The sequence below is a fragment of the Danio rerio genome, chromosome 12 (genome assembly GCF_052040795.2).
Source record: "Danio rerio strain M-AB ecotype USA chromosome 12, GRCz13ab, whole genome shotgun sequence".
NCBI lineage: Eukaryota > Metazoa > Chordata > Actinopteri > Cypriniformes > Danionidae > Danio > Danio rerio.
This window is the reverse complement of record NC_141032.1, coordinates 39,769,919-39,786,634: the sequence shown is the minus strand read 5'-3', so window position 1 is coordinate 39,786,634 and position 16,716 is coordinate 39,769,919. Positions and strand designations below refer to the sequence as shown.

Genomic DNA, 16,716 nt, shown 5'->3' with positions numbered 1-16,716 from the left:
TGTATTGACACATTATAATTTACCGATATACAGTTGAAGTCAGAATTATTAACCCCATGATTTTTTTTCTTTTCTTTGTTCTTTTTTTTTATATTAATAAAGTGCTTTTTAATGATTTTATTTGTTTATTTATTTATTTTATTTTCTGAATTTTTATACAGTGGGAGGTCTTCTTTTCTTAGTTTGGCTCACTGTAAAAAAAAAAAAAAAAAAAAAAAAAAAAAAAATATATATATATATATATATATATATATATATATATATATATATATATATATATATATATATATATATATATATATGAATGATCAATTAGTCATGACAGTATATGTTTTTAGTTCATTGTAACTTATTAAACTTTAATTTAACTTGAACAGTTAATCATGTTCCAACTTAATTTACTAAAAAGTTACTAGAGCTGTTTTAGATCAATTTAACATAATATAAGTTCAATGGACTGATAAGGTTAACCATAATTAACCTTTACTATTAAAGTAACCAGGTCATAAGTAACCAGGATTTTTTACAGATTGGAGTAAAATGTTTTTACATTTTTAAAAGCAAACTTTATGGTCAATATTATGAGCACCTTTAAGATTTTTTTTTTCTCGATAGGCAGATAAACACATATTTACATATAAATATAGTACTGTATATCATATACAGATCAAAACACTATCCAACTTGCCTAATTAACCTAGCTTGCCTACACTGTAAAAACAATTCTTGCTGCCTAATTGTTTTAAATCAAATCAATTTTAACTCTCATCAATCAAACTGCCAAAAAATATTAAGTTAAATTTTGCATAATAAAAAAAACTTTGGGTAAATAAGCTAATGCAACAGAAAAATATCTGTTGTCTTTTTGCAGTGTAGATAACCTAATAACCTACAATAAAAAAATTGATGTCTGCAAAATTGTTGCAAACACTTTGTGTTGAATTTAACAAACAAATTAAAATTAGTAATGTTTAACTTAATTTGTTTGTCCAAATTCAGCCTAGATAAATTGTGTACCACTTAACTTTAAAAATGTAGTTAATTCCAAGGAATCATATTTGTAACATCTTTTTCAGCATTTTAAATTGCACTTTAAGCTGAATAATATGTTGCAAAATAACTAGAAAAATATTCGGTACTGTCATAATTGTGGTAAGAAAATGCATTGGTTATTAGAATTTTTTAATTAAAACTATATTTAAAAATTTTTGGTGTTTTGTTTTTTTTCTTTACTTGGAAAATATTTTGAAAATAATTATCCGATAAAGACAGTTTTGAGGAATGTAAACAATAACAATGGTCCCAATGTTTTTCCTGTTTTACATTTTTAATTTCTATAGCTTCCGAGAATCCAAAAAGGGCCATACATCGATAAATAATGTTAGGATATCTGTTTTAACATTAAGTTACAATTGAATTGCCTATTGTTAAAGTCAGTAATTTTTATGGGCCAATGACATGACCGCACTGAAACAGTCTATAAAAAATCTGCCTACAAAAGTCTAAATAACAATTCAGCAGCATACATTCATGTTACTGTCAATTTGCAAACTCAAGAGTTCTTCAGCACCAGATGGCTAGATAATAGTGCCACATAGTGGTGTAATTTAAATAGTGCAGCTTAATATGAGACAATATTAAGACGGAGTGCCATCTAGTGTTACACATTACAATATACATGGTAACTGACAAGGGGTTTTAGAGCATCCAAACTAGATGATTTTCTCCAAAATAAATAAATAAATAAAAAGAAAAAATTTATTTTTACGACTATGATATATTTTATTAGGTACAGATCAAGGTAAATATGCTATTTTTTAACACATTCCACTCTCAATGACAAAGCAACATTATTTAATTTACTTAAAAGTTTTCTAACCATTTTTATGTGGATTTAATAGGTTTTCTTTGTATGCAAAATTATGTTCATAAATATAACTTGATGTGGCCAACCAAAAAGATTTGTATTGTTTGCAAGTTGTTTTATGTGGATTGCTATTGTGTACTAAAACAACAAATCCATCAGTAGCACAAAATATTATAGACCATATGTGAGCTAATAGATTGATTTTCGATTTGATTTTTCAACATTTTCTTTTTGAAGAACCGTGCTGCCGTCTAGTGAGAGTCATCATAACTTTGTCTGTAGGATAACTTGCAATGAACTTTTAACATAAACAACTCTTAAAAAATGAAGCAAAAGTTACAAACTAAAGGAGTATAAGAACAAAACAAATTAAGGAAAAAGGAACAAGAAAGAAAATGTCTCAGACCATTTCAAAAGGTGTCACAGTCCATTTAATCTAATTACACCGTTCATGAAATAATCAGCAGTGCCATCATCAGTCTTCATTTACATAGGCTTTGTTTTTGCGGGTAGAATTTTTCACACGTGTTTTAAAATGACTGAAGGCAATTTATTAAAACATATAAAATAAAAATAAAACATTAATACAAAATATTTATTTCAGAAAATATAAATGTATGCATGCTGGGCACTTCAGCTGAACTTTATGATTAAAAGCACTGAAAACAATTTGTGTATTAATTAATTATAGATATATAACTCATAATGTCTGTTTAAGGGAATCAGATGATGTTGGGCTCTCCTGGGAATGTCTCTGTAAGGCAGACACATTAATATTACCCATGTGTCTCATCTTATAATGATGGTAATTAATGTATGTGACCACAAAACCCCTGCAACTTAAGCCTGTCAGAAAGATTTGCTGCACCCCGTCCTATTTTGTATAAGCTCTAATCCTAAAGATCTGGAATTGTGTTACGCAACAGAGAAAATACTAATAATAATAATACAAATAATACAAATAATAATAATAATAATAATAATAATAATAATAATGAAACAGATTAGGTAATTAAAAAATTATATTTTTATGAGTAAGTTTTTTAATTATTTACTCAAACTGAGATTATTTATTTATTTAAGCTGTCTGTGGAAAATCATAAAAAAAAAATTTTAGTAGAGTTTATCCAGAATCATGCAGCTGAATTGATGTTGTACAATGTTTTCTCTAGGTTAGGAAAACATTTCAATAAAATAAAATAATTGATTAAACACACACACAAAAATAAATAAATAAATAAACATATATATATATATATATATATATATATATATATATATATATATATATATATATATATATATATATATATATATATATATATATATATGGTTTATGATAAAATAAAAAAAAAATTTAATCAAATAAAAACATTTAATAATAAAAAAATATTTTATTAAATACAATAAAAATTTAATTATTTATTCCTACAACATCCTGGAAAGAATGATTACACAACCAAAAATGAATTATGGTTTATGAATTATTGAACCATCAATAGTTCACAAAAAATAAAAATAAAAATTACTAAATAGAAACCATGTGGTAACGTTAGAGGAATGTTCTGTGTGTTTACTAGGTTGGTATGTTTCTAAAGGATTGTGAAACTAAAAAAAAACCTAAAGTAATGATGCTGAAAAAAATGCTTTTATTAAAAATAAATAAATCAAATAAAAAAAATTTCTAATTGTGATAAAAGTTCAAATCAAGCTTAAAAAGGTCCAAATAGTCTCATTCCCAAAAACAATTTTAGATGATACATTAGATTCACACACCCAGTTAACTTTAAAGAGCTAAAGCTTTGTTTCTGCCCTGTTTGCCCCTCCTCTATCACCAGCGTAATTGTTTACATCCTCCAGGTCACGAATGAGACTACAAAATAATGACATTATCCATCGTGTCCCTCTCCTCTGCCCCTGCCAGTGTCCCAAACCCACCCAATGTCATTAACGCCTCCGCTCTTCATTCTCCAGTCTTCAGGGAGATAATATTCCTTCATTTCTGGAGCACAATGGCAAAGGAGGCAAACAGAAGGTCCACCTTAATCTATCAGGGCTCCTTCAGCGGCTCTGAAGCTCCTCTGACAGCCATAGCATCGCTGGACCATGGGCTGCGGGACAACAGACACAATTAAACCTCATGAAATGCAAATGCAGCCTATTTTTAAGGCAAAAGGAGGGGGTTATTTTCTGCCTGAAACCACCATCTGCTGGCTATCACCTGCACAAAGCCTCATTGGGTTGGGAAATTTGTAGCTTTAATATTTTTTATGTTAATTAAAAAAAAAGGGAGAGCAAAAACTGAGAGGGAACTGGCAGTACACAGCTGGTTTGGATCAGGAGAAGGAGCATTCAGTGGTTTGACCCCTCTAACACATGTGCGAAGAGCCCATAATTCAAGTTGTGTCATAAATATTTGATATTTTCATATGATTTATATCTATATTACATTAAAATTAAATGATATAAGAAGATGTTATATATAAACTATTTAATGTTATTTATATGCAATACATATTAAGAACACAAAAACATAATATTAAATGGAATTAAATACGTACAAAATGTTTTAGTTAAAAAAAATAATAAAAAATAAATAAATGTATTAATAATATAGCATTTAGAAATTAATAAATACCATCAGTGAACATGAGAAACCTCTTTTAAAAATCAACATCAAAATATTAATAATAATAATAATAATAATAACAATAATAATAATAATTATTATTATTATTATTATTAAGAAATATGAAGCATCCCAAAAACATATACACATATGCATTCTATTTTTTTTTTTTTACCAAATCTAGGAAAAATATGACAGTTAAGAGTAAACATTTTATTTAAATACATTAAATGTAATATAACATGTTTTAGATAATTTAACATGAATCAATCAATCAATCAATCAATCAATCAACCTCAAGTTAAAAAAGTGCCCCAAAATTGTATACACATACAGGCACTCTGAAAAAATGTTGGTTTATTTCAACCCAAATCTAGTGATACTGCTGGGTTAATATTTTACATTTAAATTAACGAAGAGCCTATAATTAATGTTTTGACATATATTTTATTACACATCTATTACACTAAAATTTAATATTAAACTGTAATAACAAAAAGTATCAAATTAAAAAAAGTATCCTATATATTAGAACTTTATTTTGCAAGAACACAAAAAAGTAGTAAAATAATAGCAAACATTTTAATAAAATAAAATAAATGTAGTATGTAGTTTTAGTTAAAATATACATAAAAGAATGAATAAATAAATAAATAAATAAATAAATAAATAAATAAATAAATAAATAAATCTCAGTAAAAAAAAAAAAAAGTACCCTTAAAAATGTATACACAAATATACATTTTTAAATATTTTGGGATATTTCAACTCAAATTTAGGTAAAACCCCCCAAAAATAAATAATGCAAAGAGCCCATTATTATTGTTTTGTCAAATATTTCATACTTTTAGAACATTCACATCTATATTACATTAAAATGAAATAATAAATTGTGTTATAACAAAAAGTATTAAATTAGAAAGTATCCTACATATTAGAACGTTTGTTTATCAAGAACACAAAAATAGCAGTAAAGTAATAGTGAACATTTTAAGTGAATAATATAAATGTAATATAATACATAAAATAAATAAATAAATTTCAAGTAAAAAAGTTCCCTTAAAAATGTATACATATATATGCACTATAAAAAATGTTTGGTTATTTCAATCTAAATCTAGGTAAAATACGAGCAAGTCATCCTGCTGGCTTATTTTAACTCAAATCTACACTGTAAAACCCAACAGTCAACTTAGCCAAATAAAATGAGTGTAGTTAACTCAAAAATGACTGAAAGTTAATTCTACTACTTTTATAAGAGTTTGATCTCAGTATTGAAGGTAATGGGTTAATTAAATACCTCATTACTTCAACTTAAATGGAGCAAGTTCACAGTACTCATTCCGATTAGTTTTTAACTCAAATAGTTTGTAAAAATTGGTTTCCTTAAACAGTTTGAGTTGCCTTTACTCATTGGGCTTTACGGTACTCAGTTGTTTTGAGTTATCTTCATTTATTGGACTTTACAGTGTTCAAATTGCTTCGTTTACTCAAATGAATTAAGTTCACAGTGTTTATTAGGATACGTTTCTGAACTTAAATAGTTGCAATCAGTTTCCTTAAATGGTTTGAGTTACCTTAACTTTTTGGGTGTTATAGTGTAGGTAAAATATGGATGAGACATATTGTTGTGTTAATATTTTAAATTAAATTCATAGGCCAAATTTAACCCATTTTTTGATTAGAGAAAAAAAAAACTAAAATTATGTTGAATTTGCTCTACAAATTGTGTAAATAAATAACCCAGTGGTATATTTACTCTATATTTCATGCAAATTTGGATTGAAATATCCCAGAATTTTGTAGAGTGTACTGGTCATGCATACATGAGGTAAAATGAGTTCAAAAACACAGCAGATGTTTTCTTTTGCAATCAGTTCATGTCTTTGACTTGAAATTGATATAAACTTTTTTACTGCCAAATGAATGCTTCATTTACTTTCCAAAAAAGTAATTTCATTCTCATACTTTAGACTTCAACACAAAAAACAGAAACACACAAATCACACGCCAATGCATAAACACATTTACATGCCTACAAACAATTTGGACAAACACCCCTTGACCCTTCACACATGCACAAACACACACAGAAACAGCACCTCCTATCAAAGGTGACCCTCGCACCATTGCTTTCGGTTCCCCGGCGGCTTCATAAATCCCCTAATATGCGTGTGCTTGTTTAGAACCTGATCTCTCCTCGCCCTGAGGTCAAGCATGAGCTGTACCCGAAAAACACGTCTGGACGCAAGTCTTTCCCTAGGGCACCGTTTCGCCAGGGTCAGAACAGACCTGCTGTTTTACTCTCCCCCCCTCGTCCAACGGCAGCCGCAAATGTTCACTCTTCACGCTCACAAAAAGGCCTTTCGCTCAAGAGGCCCCATGATTTGGCCCCGAGTGGCCCGATCATAAGGGTTTCAAGGTCAAGACCAGGCTAGGTCATCAAAGCCAGATCTGCCCTCTGCTCTAGAGTCTGTCCATCATAGTGTCCAGATGAAGGAAGCACTCGCCACTTATGGAGTCGAAGCAGACTAAATCGAAGCCATTCAGCCTCATCTATCATACTCAATCAAGCTAATGTGAGAGAACAGACGATCTGGTCATAATAAAGGCTTTGAAAGGAAAGAATTCAGGGGTGATGAGACGGACCATATATTTCCTCTGTTTAACATTTGAACGATGATGAATTAGGTAAAGTGGCAAGGCACTGTCTTAAAGGGATAGTTCAGCCCAAAATGAAGCTTTTGTCATCATTTACTCACTCCCAAGTCTGCTGAGAACCATTGAGCACAAAGGGACCTATTTAAAGCGGAATATTTAAAGCAGCCACTATTGTCTATGCATTAAAAACGAACGATGCTCATGGCAGTGAAGCAAGATTTATTGTGTTTAGCAACATTTCCATGTATAATGCACTCAATTTTTTTCTGTTTTTTTCTAAATACATAAGGGAGAGCAGGGATGGAAGTAACAAAGCAATTTACTCAAAGCCAGGACAACATTTACTTTCCAGGATTCAGAATGCAACTCTTGATATAGAGCTGCTAATATAACCTGATTTTGGGATAGCTCCAAATTCTGTTTTTTGAGAGCAGAAAATTATTGTGTTCTTTTTTTTTTCCTTTACAAGTTGTGTTTCTTTTTCATGTGTCACACTAATGATCAATCCACAGTTTATTTAACACATCATTGAGTTTGAAATGTCTGAGTTTTTCATTTTAAAAGTAAATCAGCTTTAAATGGCTAGAGCTCCTGAGGAGACTAAAGTAACACTGTTATTTATGTCACTCTGCCTATAGCCATGCGTTATTTGTCACTTGTTTTAGTTTGGAGTATTTTCATTCAGATGTTTTTAAAAAAAAATGCATATTGCTAATAATGATAATAACAATAATAATAATTAAAAAAATGTAAAAAAAAAAAAAAACATTTTGCATTGTCGGATTGCTTTCGAAACATTTGATGAAGTTGAACTTTAAAATGAAAATGGCATTTAATATTTTTTGCAAAAGAAAAAAAAAAGGACAAAATATGTTTTCAGTTAACTTTAACATTAACAATATTTGTTTATGACCATTTGTTTTAGTCCTATCACACATTAAAGTGAATTTTATATAAAATCATGATATACACAAGAGTCTCTGGACTTGATGCATCACTAATGTCAAAATTGTAACAATTTAAAAAAAAATCCTTTTTGGCCTTAATGAAGCTGCCATTATTACCTGATTTCAAGACCATGTCCTTGCTAACGGCAAATTTCTTTTTTTTTTTTTTTTAAGAGCAGAAAGTTTTTGTAGTGGTTCTTCTTTTTTTCCTTATTATAAGTTGTTTCTCTTTTCATGTGTCACACTAATTATCAATCTACAGGTTATTTAAAGCTATAACACATCCTTGAGTTTGATATTTTTTGAGTTTTACATTTTAAAGTAAATCAGGTTTAAATAACAAGAGTTTTTGAGGGGATGGAAGTAGCACTGTTATTTATGTCACTCTGCTAATATGCCTTATTTTTCACTTCCACATTATGGTTTGCAGTATTTGAATTCAGATGTTTTAAAAAATTAATGCATATTGCCAATAATAACAATAATAAAAAAAGAACTTTTTAAAATGTATATATTTCATTGTTGGATTGCTTTTGAAAGATTTGATGGAGCTGAACTTTAAAATGAAAATGGAAATTTTATATTTTTTGCAAAAAAAAAAAAAAAAAAGGGACAAAATATGTTTTCAGTTAATTTTAACATTAACATTAAACCAGTAAATCTAGCAAATATTATTGTCACTTTTGACCCACCTGTGTGTTACTTTTGTCCCTGCGATAGATAAAATACACTGTAAAAAAAGCATGTTGTCACAACACAAATCGATTAAGTTAACTAACATTTTTTTTTTTTTTTTACAAATTTAAATGGATTAAACATAAAACAATTAAGTTGTCTAATAAAAAACTTTTTTTAAGTGACTTGGAAAGTATCATGTTGTATGGACAAAAAACGTTGTATATACACCTTATTCTTTCCGTGCTAGCAGGCGCAGCCTTTGGAATCTTTTTGGCTAGAGACTTCAGGTCTCATTCATTTCCATTGATTTTTAGACATTAAAAACAGCTCGTTATGCTTCTTGATGTTGCAAACGGACATCTTTTTATTATTTTATTTAACTTTTCATTCATTCATTCATCTTTATTTCTAAAGCACTTTTACAATGTAGATTGTGTCAAAGCAGTTTAACATAGAAGTTCTAGTGAACTGAAACTGTGTCAGTCCACCTTTCAGAGATGAAGTTCAGTTCAGTGTGGTTTAATTTTCACTGCTGAAAGTCCAAATACTGAAGAGCAAATCCATCAATGTGCAGCTCCAGAACTCCCAAACCAAGCAAGCCAATGGCGAGGAACACACTTCACCAATTGACAAAAGTGAAGGAAAAAAAAATCCTAGTCATGAACACACTTGTCTGTAGAGCAAGTGGTTTGACAGTTTTCTGCTGTTTGTAATCCCTAGTCATTTCTAACTGAATCAGAAGTTCTAAAGCAATCGCAAAAACGAGCACACTTACGCATCGCAGAATAAGGTCAATAAGCTTGTTATTAAAAGTCTACATGGTCCTGTTTATTGGGTTAAAATTCAAGGGAATTTTTTCAATTCACAACGGGAGCAATATTTGCATTGGCAAATAAGTTATTAGCACAAACACAAATGCCAATTTGGACAGATGGTGGCGCTGGAGGGCTTGAGCTAGAAACTCCAAATTGGCAGTGATTAATGCTAAGACTATCCTCTATCAGTGTGCCAAACTACACAACATTTTACCAAATGATTCCGCAGCAAGAATTGGAGAATATAACAAATAGACAATAATAAGAACACGGGGGCGACACGGTGCTCAGTGGTTAGCACTGTCGCCTCACAGTACGAAGGTTGATGTTTCGAGCCCTGGCTGGGCCCTAAGTGTTCGCATGTTCACATGGGTTTCTTCTAGAAGCTCCAGTCTCCACCACAGTCCAAAGACATGCGCTATAGGTGAATTAGATAACCTCAACTGGCCGTAGTGTATGTGTGTGAATGTGAGAATGTATGGGTGTTTCCCAGTACTGTGTTGTGGCTTAAAGAGCATCTGCTGAGCAAAACATATACTGGAATAGTTGGCCTTTCATTTCACTGTGGCAAACCCTGATAAATAAGAAACTAAGCTGAAGAATAATGAAAACAAAAAGAACACAGGTGATTACAACAGATGTCTCTTCACCAAGCTGAACATTTGTTATGGCAGCTCTAAAATGCAAAAACTCTTATAAAAATACAAAACAGAAACATCAAAAACGAAAAATATATAAATATAACAGAAGTTTCATTCCCTCTAATACCAGACCTTCATTCATTTTTATTATGAAAGCTGCCTGAGGATGACAAGTAGAGAATTTTAATATGAAATATACTTTGAACCCATTCTGTTCCTTACATACTAAATGAAATTTGCAAGATTTATTGCAACAAGCTCACATATATTGTACCAAAAATTTAGCCCAGCATCCGTCATACAGCTTTTTATCTGGTTTTCTGCAAGAAAAGGGTTATGGGTCAGGTCTCTGCCCTTATACATTGTTCTCTGAAGTGTGAAGAATGCCAGCCTGAACATATATACGCCGTTGGGCAAATGCCATTGAAGAAGGCCAAAACATACCTCCACTGTAGTACTTGGATTTCAAGACAGGCCGCAATGAGTTAGGAATCTCACACTGCCATATGGAGCAAATCACACTGGAGTCCTGCCAGCACAATTACAGCCAACCAGAGACCAAGCAGAGGGTATCATGAGGACGATTGAATTAATAAAGTCACACACCAGAGATTGTCTTCAAAACACTCAAGATATCCCACAGGGTATGAAACGCTGCGTGACCATTAACAAACAGAAACAACTGCAACATGAAACGGGATATAAAGAGAACTACTCAAATGCTAATCAAATATATCTTTTCTACTTGATTAGAGGCATGGGATAAATATATGATTACTGTGAGAGTCCGCTAAATCTGAAACATTAAAACACATCACTGACTTTAAATATAAAGATCACTGCTAGGTTTGCACTTTGAGTGAGCAAATGATTGAGTGAAAGAAGTAATTGATAAGCGAGTTAGTGAGTAAAGTAATTGACTAAGTTTAAATAATTAATTAATGTGTATGGGGCAACACAGTGACTCAATGGTTAGTACTGTCACACAGCAAGAAGGTCCCTGGTTCGAGTCCCAGCTGGGCCAGTTGGCGTTTCTGTGTGGAGTTTGCATGTTTTCCTCATGTTGGCATGCTCCGGTTTCCTATATGTGAGCTATATGTGAACTGAATAAACTAGATTGGCCATTTGTGTGAATTAGTGTATAGGGAGGTTTCCCACTACTGGGATGCAGGTGGAAGGGCATCTGCTGTGTAAAACATATGCTGAAAAAGTATGCAGTTCATTCCCTGATGAATAAAGGGATTAAGGCCAAAGGAAAATGAAGGAATTAATGTGTATGCACGAAAGAGTGAACCAATAAAAAAAGTAAGTGTGTATAAAATATGAATAAATCGATTTAGAGTAACTGAGTGAGTGAACCAGCAAATGACTAAGTAATGAATCAATCGATAAGCGAGGCAAGTTGAGTGAATGAATAAATACAATTTATTAATGAATGTGTGTGAATGAAAAAGTGAACCATTCAAAAAGTGAGTGTGAGAGACTGAGGGCTCTATTTTGACGGTCCATGCTCAAAACGGAAAGTGCAGGGCGCAAACGCATTCAGGGCGTGTCATAATCCATATTTTCTAATATAAGGACGGGAAAATCCACTTTGCGCCGTGGCGCATGGTCTAAAAGGGTTGAGTTTATTTTCTTAATGAGTTATAGGTGTGTTTTGAGAATAAACCAATAAGAGTCTCATCTCCCATTCCCTTTAAGAGGCATCTGTGTCGCGCCATAAGCGCATTTGCTATTTACAGGACGTAAAGTAAGTTCACTTTCGCTTTTGCTCTCGTGGATAGGGAGACCTTAACGCACAGACATCAATTGGCCTATAAATAATTAATTTTGTTTGTTAAGCGCAAAGATTTGTTTCAAAACTATTTCTAAATTCAGTTCTAATTTCCAGCAAACGAATAAATGAATAATAACAATGAAGTGTGGTCAAAATACTGAGTTATTTCCAAATACACCTGCTATGCCCCATATGGTCTAAAACTTGACAGGTGGACAAATCTTAGCTTGTTTTTAATAAAACAAATATAAATATGGATATAATAAATAATACTGCTAATAATAATAACATTAGACAAAAGCGAATTGAATGAACTGAAAAAGCCTCCCAAGATGAAGAAAGTATGAAGGCAGTGGTTTTAAAATTCATGTAAGCTAGAAATTAATGTTTTGTAATATTTTAATCATTTATATTTATAATCTATATATATCCTTATTATATATATATATATATATATATATATATATATATATATATATATATATATATATATATATATATATATATATTATATCTTTTTCATATGTAAAGATATTTGTGTATTGCTCTACATCTTGTGTGGAGTGTGTAAGCCAGGTGCACTTTGCGCCAGACAATAGACCGACTTTGTTCTGGTCTAAAGATCAGACTATTTACAGTTTCTCAAAATAGCGCCACATTGCGCCGGGTGTATGATAGGGCCCTGAGAGTGAAAAAGTCAAACAATCATTGACTACAAATGAATCAATCATTAAGTGAGTTAGCGAATGAATGAATCATATGAAAGAGTAAATGAATCTTTTAAGAATAACTGAGTGTTTGAACCAGCAAATGACTGAATGAGTGAATGAATGACTTCATTGATTTGATGAGTCGAGTGAATGAATAAATGTAACTTAATAATGAGTGGGTGTGAATGAGTGAGGGGCGACACAGTGGCTCAGTGGTTAGCACTGTCGCCTCGCAGCAAGAAGGTGGCTGTCCCAGCTGGGTCAGTTGGTGTTTCTGTGTGGAGTTAGCATGTTCTTCCTGTGTTCGTATGGGTTTCCTCCATGTGCTCAGCTTTCCCGTCCAAATGATGGTTTAAAGGCATGCAATATAGGTGAACTGAATAAATTGGCCATGGTGGGCTTTACAGTGGCGGAGTGGGTAGCGATGTTGCCTCACAGTAAGGTGGCTGGTTCAAGCCACGGCTGGGTCAGTCGGCATTTCCGTGTGGAGTTTGCATTTTCTCCCCAGGGTTTTCCTCCAGGGACTTTCCCCACAAGTCCAAACACTTGCGCTATTTACCCCTAGTTTTTCGTGATTTTTTTGTTGTTGTGATTTTTCACAATAAAAATGACAAAATTTGTGGTGGTAATTTCCAGAAACTTGAGGACAATTTTGCAATAAAAATAAATAAATAAATAAATAAATAAATAAATAAATAAATAAATAAATAAATAAATAAATAAATAAATAAATAAATAAATAAAATAATAATATTAATAATAAAAATAATATATTTATAAAACATACATTTTTTTCAATATCTTTTAAATATAAAACAAGATTTGTCAGGACCACACTCGAAACCAAGAGGTAAGAAAATAGGGGTACAAAAATAGAATTGGGATTGGGCCTTAAGAACTATTTCATAAAAAGATTGTATCTTAAACATTTTTTTCTTCAAAGCATATTTTTCTATCCTAGTCTTTAACTTTTTAAGAAATAACAAATAATAAAATACATATATCGTTAGCATACAATTATAATAAAAAACATTCCAATGGAGTACAAGACAAACAGATTAGCAATAAAAAAAATTCTGTGAAAGTCAAAATATCACCTCAAATGTGACAAATCCTTTTGTTTAAAATATTTTATACATTTTAAAAGAAAAAACCCAACAAAGATACCCACTGAGATCACAATTTTTTTTAGATATTCACTGCCCTCAGCTGATCAGCTCAGTGAATTACACCTGAACTCCATTGTTCTGCACTGCAATTTATTATTTATAGTCTACAATCCGGCAAAAATAATTAGAAATGACTTCCATATCCACAGGCCTCCTAAAAGATATCGCTCTGATTTATTCACAGCATTAAATGCCCATATTCACCAATAATTAAGATCATTTTCATTTGAAAAACAGCACTAAAGACCCAGATAAGAAAAATTGCAGGTCCACACTCAGTGGGAAGATGATGTAGGAGAGAAAAAAGAGGAAGAAAAAAGGAGGAGGTGAAAGGTCAGGGTTAATGTAAGCATGATTAGTAAACCTAATTATAAGACCTCAGTTTGAGCTCTTAGATGGCCCTGGAAAAGCCAATCACCATTAATCTACAAGCCGCAGAGAGCAATCGCAGCAGCAGAGATTAATGCAGTAATCGGACCACAATTCCTCCTATTTATCATATCCATCATAGCCACACTGATACTGCCAGCACTGAGGGGGGAAACAGCTCACGAATGGCAGCAAACATATTTTAAATTTATCTGATTACCCATTCAAAAAAAAAAAAAGAAAAAAAAGAAAAAAGTAAATACAACACACAACATAAATTCATATTTATAATGACAATTTAATAAAAAATGTATTACAATTATTTTATTGTAACAACAAGACTACTACTACAACAACTACTACTGTTATTATTATTAATAATAATAATAACAAAATTTATATTAATAATTTATTATTACTGTATTTATATTAATAATGATAATAATGAAAATACATTAAAATAATATAAAATGCTCAGTATTGCTGTATTGTGTTGTAAAATAAATATAATTTTGGGATAAAAAAATAATAATAGTAAAAGCAAAAAATAAATAAATGAATAATAATAACAATAATAATAATAAAAGTAATAATAATAATAATAGTAGTAGTAGTAGAAGCAAAAAAATAATATAAAATAATAATAATAATAATTGTAATAATACCTATAGTAGTAAAAAATAATAAAGGCAAACTTAATGATAATAATAATAATAATAATAATAATAATAATAATAATAATAATAATAATAATAATAATAATAATAATAATAAATACATTGAATACAATATACAATTATCAGTATTACTGCATTATGTGTTGCAGTTAATTTAATAAAGTTATATTAACAGTATTTGAATATTAAATTATTAAATTAAACAAATGATACTCTGGCTTTTACATTAATTACACAGAAGAAAATAATATAAAGGGTCAGGTTTGTTTCTTTAAACAGTTATAACTGTAATGCCATCTTAAAAGGTAAAGGTCATTGCGTGAGCCAACATCCGCACACACAAACACACACTTTTCACTTAAACGTCTGGATAATGTTCACACTGTCACTATTCTCACACTTCAGGGTGGAACTTTGAGAATTCTGGGTGTCCTTTTTCCACCCTCTGACCCTAGTTCAGTTTTTTTCTCAGACAATCAAAGGCCATATGGTAAACATATTTCCCTGCTTCATTGGGTTTTACTACACTTGCTACAAGAATGAAGGAGGTTGTGTCAGGTTCATGAGGGTAAACGATACAGTCAGCCATTAAATAGCTTTTATTTCTGTTAGTGCAGGCTGAACGCCTCTCAGGGACCATTCAAACCTGGCCCTCAAATTATAGAGGAACAACATGAGCAGGAGGACCCATGCTGCCGGCCGGCCTGAGAGGACATGCAGACCCACTGGCTGACCATAAGCAGTAGTTTGTTTATTTCTGACCATAAAGATGTCCTTTTAAAAATATGTAACAAAATGCTTGTTTGCCTAAAGCATAAACAGCTTTTTAGTGGTTGTGTAAAAAAAATTGCTGAAGGAATGTTTCAAGAAAGCTCAAACAACAGCAATTACGGCATATAATTGATTCAAACAAAAGGCTAAAGTAATTTCTACCCATCTAATCTCTAAAATAAGATACATAAATACATCAAATAACACAAAAATAAAATAGGTTACAATTTTTGGTCCCACTTTATATTAAGTGGCCTTAACTACTATGTTATTACTTCAAAAAATAAATACAATGCACTTACTGTGTTTATAATGTATTTAAGAACACTTGTGGTGCTTTTGAGTTGGAATAAAGGTTGGGTTATGGACGAGTTTGGTGGTATGGGTAGGTTTAAGGGTGGGTTAAGGTGTAAGGGATGGTCAACAGTGTATTTACAAATGTAATTACAAAAGTTAATTACAGATGTAATTACATACATGTATTTAATAAAGCATAAGTACACAGTAAATACATGTATTTACACAATAAGTACATTGTAACAAACTATTAATTCCTGTGTAAGTACATATTAGTTAAGGCCACTTAATATAAAGTGGGACCCAATTTTTTGTTTTACAAAAACATAAAAGGAGACAGTGTATTAGCATCAAAGTACTGTTTTAGTTGAACAGATATATGGTAGAGTGCAAAAATAACTACCAATTTGTGCAAAGTAAAAATAATTTTCTATGGAACAAACAAACGAACAAATGAACAAACGAACGGACGAACAAATGGATAAATGAACAGATGAACAAACAAACGAATAATCAAGTGAGCGAGTGAGTAATTCGATTAATGAGGGAATCAATGTGAAAGTGAAATAACGAGTATGTGAAGGAATGAATGAATGAATCAATCAATCAATGGGTGAATGAAAAAAAATCAATGAATGAGTGAATCAAATGGGCGAAGCAGTGGCGCAGTAGGTGGTGCTGTCGCCTCACAGCAAGAAGGTTGCTGGG

The 16,716-nt window shown here is 31.1% G+C and overlaps 1 long non-coding RNA gene across 15 annotated transcripts in view; it reads right to left on the bottom strand.

The window, feature by feature from the left end:
* Positions 1-16,716, bottom strand: part of LOC108191741 (uncharacterized) — a 197,626-nt gene that overhangs the window by 103,109 nt on the left and 77,801 nt on the right. For 4 of the 15 annotated variants that reach the window (XR_015504430.1, XR_015504432.1, XR_015504434.1 and 1 more), the window contains one exon: positions 3,497-3,978. The exons of the other annotated variants lie outside the window; for them this stretch is intronic. This is a non-coding gene — a long non-coding RNA (uncharacterized LOC108191741). Of the gene's footprint in view, positions 1-3,496; positions 3,979-16,716 lie in introns of those variants that run through there. 15 annotated transcript variants of the gene reach the window in all.